This window comes from Epinephelus lanceolatus, chromosome 14, assembly GCF_041903045.1.
Source record: "Epinephelus lanceolatus isolate andai-2023 chromosome 14, ASM4190304v1, whole genome shotgun sequence".
Lineage (NCBI taxonomy): Eukaryota > Metazoa > Chordata > Actinopteri > Perciformes > Serranidae > Epinephelus > Epinephelus lanceolatus.
The window spans coordinates 9,924,557-9,931,565 of record NC_135747.1 but is presented as its reverse complement, the minus strand read 5'-3'; the positions used below and the strand labels follow the sequence as shown (position 1 = coordinate 9,931,565).

The 7,009-nt window shown below is 41.3% G+C and overlaps 1 pseudogene; it reads left to right on the top strand.

Annotated features, from left to right (window-relative positions):
- Positions 1-246: 246 nt before the first annotated feature.
- LOC144466905 (uncharacterized) lies at positions 247-5,512 on the top strand (annotated as a pseudogene).
- The last annotated feature ends 1,497 nt before the right edge of the window (positions 5,513-7,009 follow it).

Sequence of the window (7,009 nt, the reverse complement as noted above, 5' to 3'; positions counted from 1 at the left end):
ATGTCACATAAGTTAGTAGCAACCATATGTATTTTAAGCCAAACCATGATGTTTTTTTCTTATCCTTTCCACATACTCTTGTTTAGGCCTGCACGATTAATTGTATTTTCACCGTCATCGCGATGTGAACGTGCGCGATAAACACATCGCAAAAGTTGGTCTGACATGCCATAAGTTTTGTTTACATGCTCCATGCTTTCACACTCAGCATGCTGACATTTGGCCAATCAGATGGAGCGCAGAGAGATGGCGGAGGCAGGAGAGCAGAGTGGTGAAAATGCAGATGAAACGCTTGTGCCAAAAAGAAAAAGCACCTCCGCAATTTGGCAATACTTTGGATTCAAGCGAAAAGATGATTTACAGACTCAGGTACTGTGTAGGACCTGCAGAGTGGTTGTAGCAACGTCTAGAGGTAACACCACCAACCTCCATCACCACCTACTGCACCACCATCAAGAGCTGCACGAACAATTCAAGGCCAGTCAATCTAGAGCGCAAACGTCGAGCAGCAGTAAAGTAACGCTACCATCACTGCAGCAACAGTCCACTGATCAGGGTTTTGGCCACAGGCTGCATCTTGCTATCGGTAAGTGTATTTGCTGTACGTGAAATTATTATCAGAGATTGAAGTATCACCTGAACTTGCTGAAGAGCGGGATGCCGTCTGAATATTATTGATCTTAATAAAAAATAGCAAACGCAATCCTTTGATGTAAAAGTTATATAGTTCATTTCCCCCACTGCATGGCCAGCACTGAAACCAGGCTTTCCGGCCACATGCACACTGTACTGTCAAATAAATTAATAATATATTGATTTTGAGCTCATCCTTCAAATTAAAATATTAATATACACACTTAAATATATTTTCTGATTTATCGCAAGTCATATCGTCATCGCAATATTGAAGAGTGTCATCGCACATCGCACATTTTGCTCATATCGTGCAGGCCTACTCTTGTTGCCAAAACCTGAGGAAGCAGAGCTAAAAACAGCGTTTTACCAATGTTGTAATTTCATTTTGAAAAAGACTATATGCGTGTAACAAGCAGAAACTGTACATTTCCTGTGAAAGTGTTTTGAAACGACACAATGATCAAAAATTGACACAATGTCCCTGGACGTCCAAAACTGACACAGGAGGGTACCTAGAGCGTCAAATTTTGACGTGTAGGTCCACTGACAAAGCAGCAGTATTTGATGAGCTGGGATGAGAATGTATTGAAGAGTAAATATAACTCTGAATTCCTGATGTTAACATGTCTATCAGACCATGGTGTTTAGCCAAAGAGAGATATACCACTCTTTTCATGTCAGTAAATGTATGAGGCAAGGTAGTCTCTCTGTCTTATCTCTTGGGGTAAACAATGATGATGCATCACAATTCTCCTTTGAAAGAGAAGGCAATCAGAAACTTTAAACACAATTCCTGGCATTTCGATTACTTGTAACACTTTGTAAGATTTGGCTGTACACTCCTCATGGATATAATCTGACCGATCCAAAGTCTCGCTCCACTAAAGTCCCTTTTTCACTGAACAAAAGAAATACAACCCTGCCATCCTGGTTGTGGCTATTTGTGTGTGTGTGTGTGTTTAATGTGTATCCCCTCTTTCTGTTTATGAGGCAGAGTGTCAGAGGTGTGTCAGGAGGATGAGCTACACCTGAATCCGTTCCCCCTGATTGCATCTTCTAATTGCTATATGGAGGGCTGTACATGGCAGTTTGGGTTCTCTCTCCTCCCAGCAAGCGGGGTTCTGCTTGGTTATGTTTTTGGTGTGTTAGAGTCACTTTTCATTTTGCCAACACAACACAACACTCACCCACTCACTGCATCCATGCACTCACTACTCCACCGATAATACAGATTTCTCTATCACTTTATATTTGAGTATAGCTCTATATGTGTTAAACAAATTTGTTTTAATCCATAATCATCTGTGTGGTCTCCCCTGTATTGTCTGGGTTTTGATTTGGTTTAGGCATTTGGGGCTCTGACTACTTGTTTAAAATTCAAATTTGGGGAGTATCACATATGAGTTTCGTTTTTCTTATAGGGCAGAGCAATTTTTGGTCTGTACTTGGTAAGTGTCAGTCCATTGTGCATTTTGGTTTAGGTTGTCTGTTTGGTTACTGAAGTTTGCTCCCATTAGGTGTGGTAACAGTCTCTAATGGTGAGTTTGTTGCAGCTTTAACCTCTTAAAGTGGCAGTGAAAGGGGATAGAGCCAGTGGTGTAGTAGTAGTTGATGGGTGTACTACTAGGTAGATGGGTAGGTAACCAAGGAAGAAGTGGATATACTCTCCTATATATTCCAGTGGCTTTTTGGCTGATAGGTGGGTATCCTGTAAACAGGTATACCCTGTGTACCTGCACATACCCTCTACCACACCACTGGGTAGAGCTATATGATATAAGCCAGTCGCAGCAGCCCCACACAGGTCAGGTGTATGCAGGGGCGTTTCAAGGATTTGAGGACAACTGGGGCTTATGCTGCATTCGTTTTGTACTCGAAGGTCTGAAATTCCCAGTTCCCAGTCAGAAGTTTAAACTTGAATGCACCCTCCGATCAGGCAAGTTGCTAAAAATAGTAAAAGTTAATAACTAATTGATAAAATAAATGTATTTTAAAACATGCTCTTCTGCTCTGATGCAGCGGTCTCTCTGCCTGAAGTCACAGGCGCAGCTGTGTAACAATGTCCTGCCCACAGCCCCCATTGATATTATTTTGCGCGACAGACGCTTCATATAATAACATAACAATATACTATTTATGGTGTTATGTCATCGTGTCATTTCTGTCTCTACATGGTCACGCGTTAACAATTCTCCTCTGCTCTCTGTATCGCGCACGGCGGAGTTCCGCCACACACACAGGTGATCACGCTAGAGCGGCTCGGGCCGCATTTTCCTGCCCAAACCTGACCCCAAGCCCGGTGCAGTTTGTCAGCTGACAAAGTTATTGAAATGGACAGTGTGTAAATAACCATCAACAGACTGCTGTTACGCACAGACAAACACGCTGCTCGCACAGCAGCGCAGCACAGCACTCATGCTGAGCTTGTGTTGCGTTCAAGCGTTGTCACATAAATAACAACTTCCAACACTTAAATAGGTCATAGCACAAAACAGCAGTTTTGTGACTTTTTACTTTGATTATATTCAATAAAATTGTATGTTCCTAAATCTTGAGACACCTCATATGTAAGCTAGACAGACATTTCACCTGCTCATTACTGTGCACACATGTACTGTATGTACTTAGTCCTAAAGAGCCCTTCTGGTGCCAGTAGATACATAGAAACAATCCAGCAGGCTGTGCTTTGCAAGCATACAAAAAAGTTTCACGCATGTGAAAATTATTTTTCATGCGTCTGCTTCGCCTCCGCTGCTACAACTCCATCCTAGGGGAAACACTGCTGTGTGCGTTTTGTGCAACAGGTGGATGTGGTAGTCTACTGGTAGAGTAGAGAGAGAGCTAAGTAGCGTTGAAGTACAGTAGAGCAGGGCAGAGAAATGGAAGGAAAATATATTAAACCCGGTGTTAATACAGCAAAACTGGAGAGAGGGGTGAAAAATAAATAGAGGTGGGCATGGCTCAAGTAGGGTGCAAAATTATAGACGGAGAACGACTGACAAGTTTTTCACTTTAAGCCCTGACACTGTCATTTTTGTGTAGGAATTAAGCTACAATACATGACGTATGTTGTTTTAATTAATAAATACAGTGTGAATAAAGATTACATAACATAAAATAACTGCAGTCTTTGTTAATTGATAGTCACTTAAATTAAACAATTTTTATAGGGCAAGTACAAACTGACTTCAGGCAAGTAGATCTCTGACAAACTTGCCCGACTGGGCAAGTGAAAAAAAGCCTTAGCGTTGAACCCTGTTTGTTTTACATTAGGTCACCCATACCCATAGTACTGTTCAATTTTTATCCGTGGACATGTTGCTACACTGTCTGTATGTGCAAAATACCACATAGAGCGTTGTTATCAACTGATATTGCTAACAGTGGCTACAGCTAGCCCAGCGGTAGTAGAACGGTAACGTTAACGTTCATGGTTTTGATGACTCGACTGATGGTCTTTAAGATTTATCGCTGGCAAAACAGGGCTTTTAAACTACAGTTACGTTCAAACACTTTAGTTGTACGGCTCTGTTTCTTCACACTATCACCGTTATAACAGTTTCATTGTCAAGCTGCTGACATCTACAAGAAACTCCCCTCTGGAGCTAAAACAGATCATTTATACACAGCAAAATCGTGTTCAAAATACTTTTTAGGTAAATAAATGATTGAATGAACCAACTCAGTGCTCTACCACAGTTATGAAGCTATAACAGTGTGTGTGAGTGTGTGTGTGTGTGTGTGTGTGTGTGTGTGAGTGTGTGTGTCTTTTTTTTTTAAGTCTACCTCGACAGGAACATGAATTTGTACTTGGATCCCCAGAGAAATACTCCTTTCCCTGGTCCCCTATACCAGAGGGCTCATGACCTCACCACGTACTACTCTACTGTGGATCTATCTGGTTGAACTGGGTGAATTGCACATAATTGCAGATTAGACAGTAGAATAACATTCATAAGTATAACAATAGTAATTACATTAATAATGTTAACCTGTTGTTTTTTGTGGGTTTTGTAGACAACTGCAAGGATACTGTTGAGCGAAACACTCGAAACAACATCAGCAACACCACCATCATCAGCACAATCACCATCATCTGCACCATCGCCATCATCAGCACCATCACCATCATCTGCACCATCGCCATCATCAGCAACATCGCCATCATCAGCACCATCGCCATCATCAACACCATTGCCATCACCATCGCCATCGCCCATACCAAACAACGACGGCTTCACCAGGGACCAAACACTATTTTTGATTGACCTGATGTGCCAGCGCATCAGAGCAGAAGGTAGCGGTCTCCCAAAGAACCTGCATGAGCTGAATGCACGGCTAAGAACTGCCAAGTCCAACAAGAAAATGCTGTGGAAAGAGGCAGCAGATAAGTTGGGAAGCCGTTTCCAACAGATTTTTTGACAAAGTGGCCAGAAAATGGAACACACTTGTTGATGCCTACAAAAAGGTAAAAGACAATAATAACTCAACAGGGAGGGGAGCCATGCGCTTCCAGTTTTATAGTGAAATAGAAGCCCTTCTGGGAGAGCAGCATGATGTGGTGTTCCCTGTTGTTGGGACATTGGACGGGCTTGAAATTCGCAGAACTGAGGTGCTGGGACGCGGCAGCAGCAGCAGCAGCAGCACAGCATTAGCTGACACAGTATCCAGCCCTATAGGAAACACAGGACCCAAAGCAACCACATTCACCCCACACAACCCCTGTAAACGCAGGTTGGTGAATGATGAGGTAATGGAGTTCCTGCAACAGTAAGAGGAGGCCAGTCAGCTGCGCCACCAAGAGACAATGGCACAACTGAAGTCTGAGCAGCAGGGTTTTGAGGCTCTGATGACAAAATTCCTGGAAAAAATGTAAAGTTGCCAGGTGTGGTGTGTTAAATTTAAGTTCAATTTTCATGCGGTTTATTCAATGCACTTTTTTGAATAATTGCACCTAAACATTGTTTGCACTACTTTCTATGTTTACAGAGCCATTTTCTTTCTTGCACATAAAGTGTTTGCACTATGTTCTACTGTATGTTTACAGAGCCATTTGCTTCCGGCACCAGTTAAGCAATTTTTTTTTATACATTTAGATAGAACTTTTGTTACTGTACCATAAAGGTTTAATATATTTGGAACTATATTTGATTTGTATGATGAAGCAAAGTAAGATGCATCTTTTATTAATATAAAAGTTTATTACATCTCGTACAATATTTGATTTGTTCTTGTGTGTCATTGTATGAATATTCATCTGAGACGTTTTTCCTTGACTGCTTCATTATGGGTTAAAGGAATAATTAAAATTAATTGAAAAATACACTTAAGAATAAGAATAAGAAGTACTTTTTTCATCCCCAAAGGGAAATTCAAAAAAGTCTGTCAGCTCATCGTTTTTAACAACGAATTATGAAGCCCGATGGCTGTGGGTACAAAAGATCTTCTGTATATCTCTGTCCTGCAATGAAGAGAGAGGAGCCGTCCACCACCGAGTTTCTTTGGTCCATCAGGTTACTTTAAAAATAATCAAAGTACTTTACTGCATTACTTTTTAAAAAAGTAACCAGTTACTTTACTGCGTTACTCCCTGAGAAAAGTAACTCAAGCACTTTTAAAGTATTTTTGAGTATTCTACATTTCCTATTGGCCAATGGACCACAGGGCGCTAAGCCTACATTTTTTGTCTCCAAAATTAAAGTTATGGACCACTTGCCCTTCACTGAGATCCAATTCTCCCATCACAGCCATCACTTTGACCAGTAGAAACACAGAACGATCTGCTGCCATAGACAACTGTATGACAACAACACCCCAGCGTTTTTAATATTTCCTCTAGGGATGTTACCACACAGAGTAAAAGGGGGAAATGATGGTGTGAAACAGCAGAGGCACTTTGTCAACCCGCTCAGTTAACGTTACTGTCATTAGCATCAAGCTAGCAAACAATGGTACATCCTCACGGTCGGACATAAAGTAATAACATTAACAAATAGCAGCGGGGCTTTTACTCACCACAACTGCAGAGGCTCCCAGCTTCATTTGAAACAGACTACATTATAGACGGTCTGTTATTTATTAATCCCTCTGTGTGTTTATATATTTACTTTTTATCCGCTCCGTTGTCTTTATAAAGTTAACATATCACACCGTCATTTCAAACTCAACACTTGTTTCAAATTAAAAGCCCCTTATAACCTCGGCTAGAGGATCCCTCCATTTTCTAAATAGGCTTTTATTGTGAAACATTTGTGGAGGATATAGTAGCTTGAATGTTTGCCTACGGCACTTCAAATGTAGCTCCTGCCATCTGCTGACGCTTTTAGATGACTACAACATGTCGGCTGGCACATGAACAGACACACAGTGACTC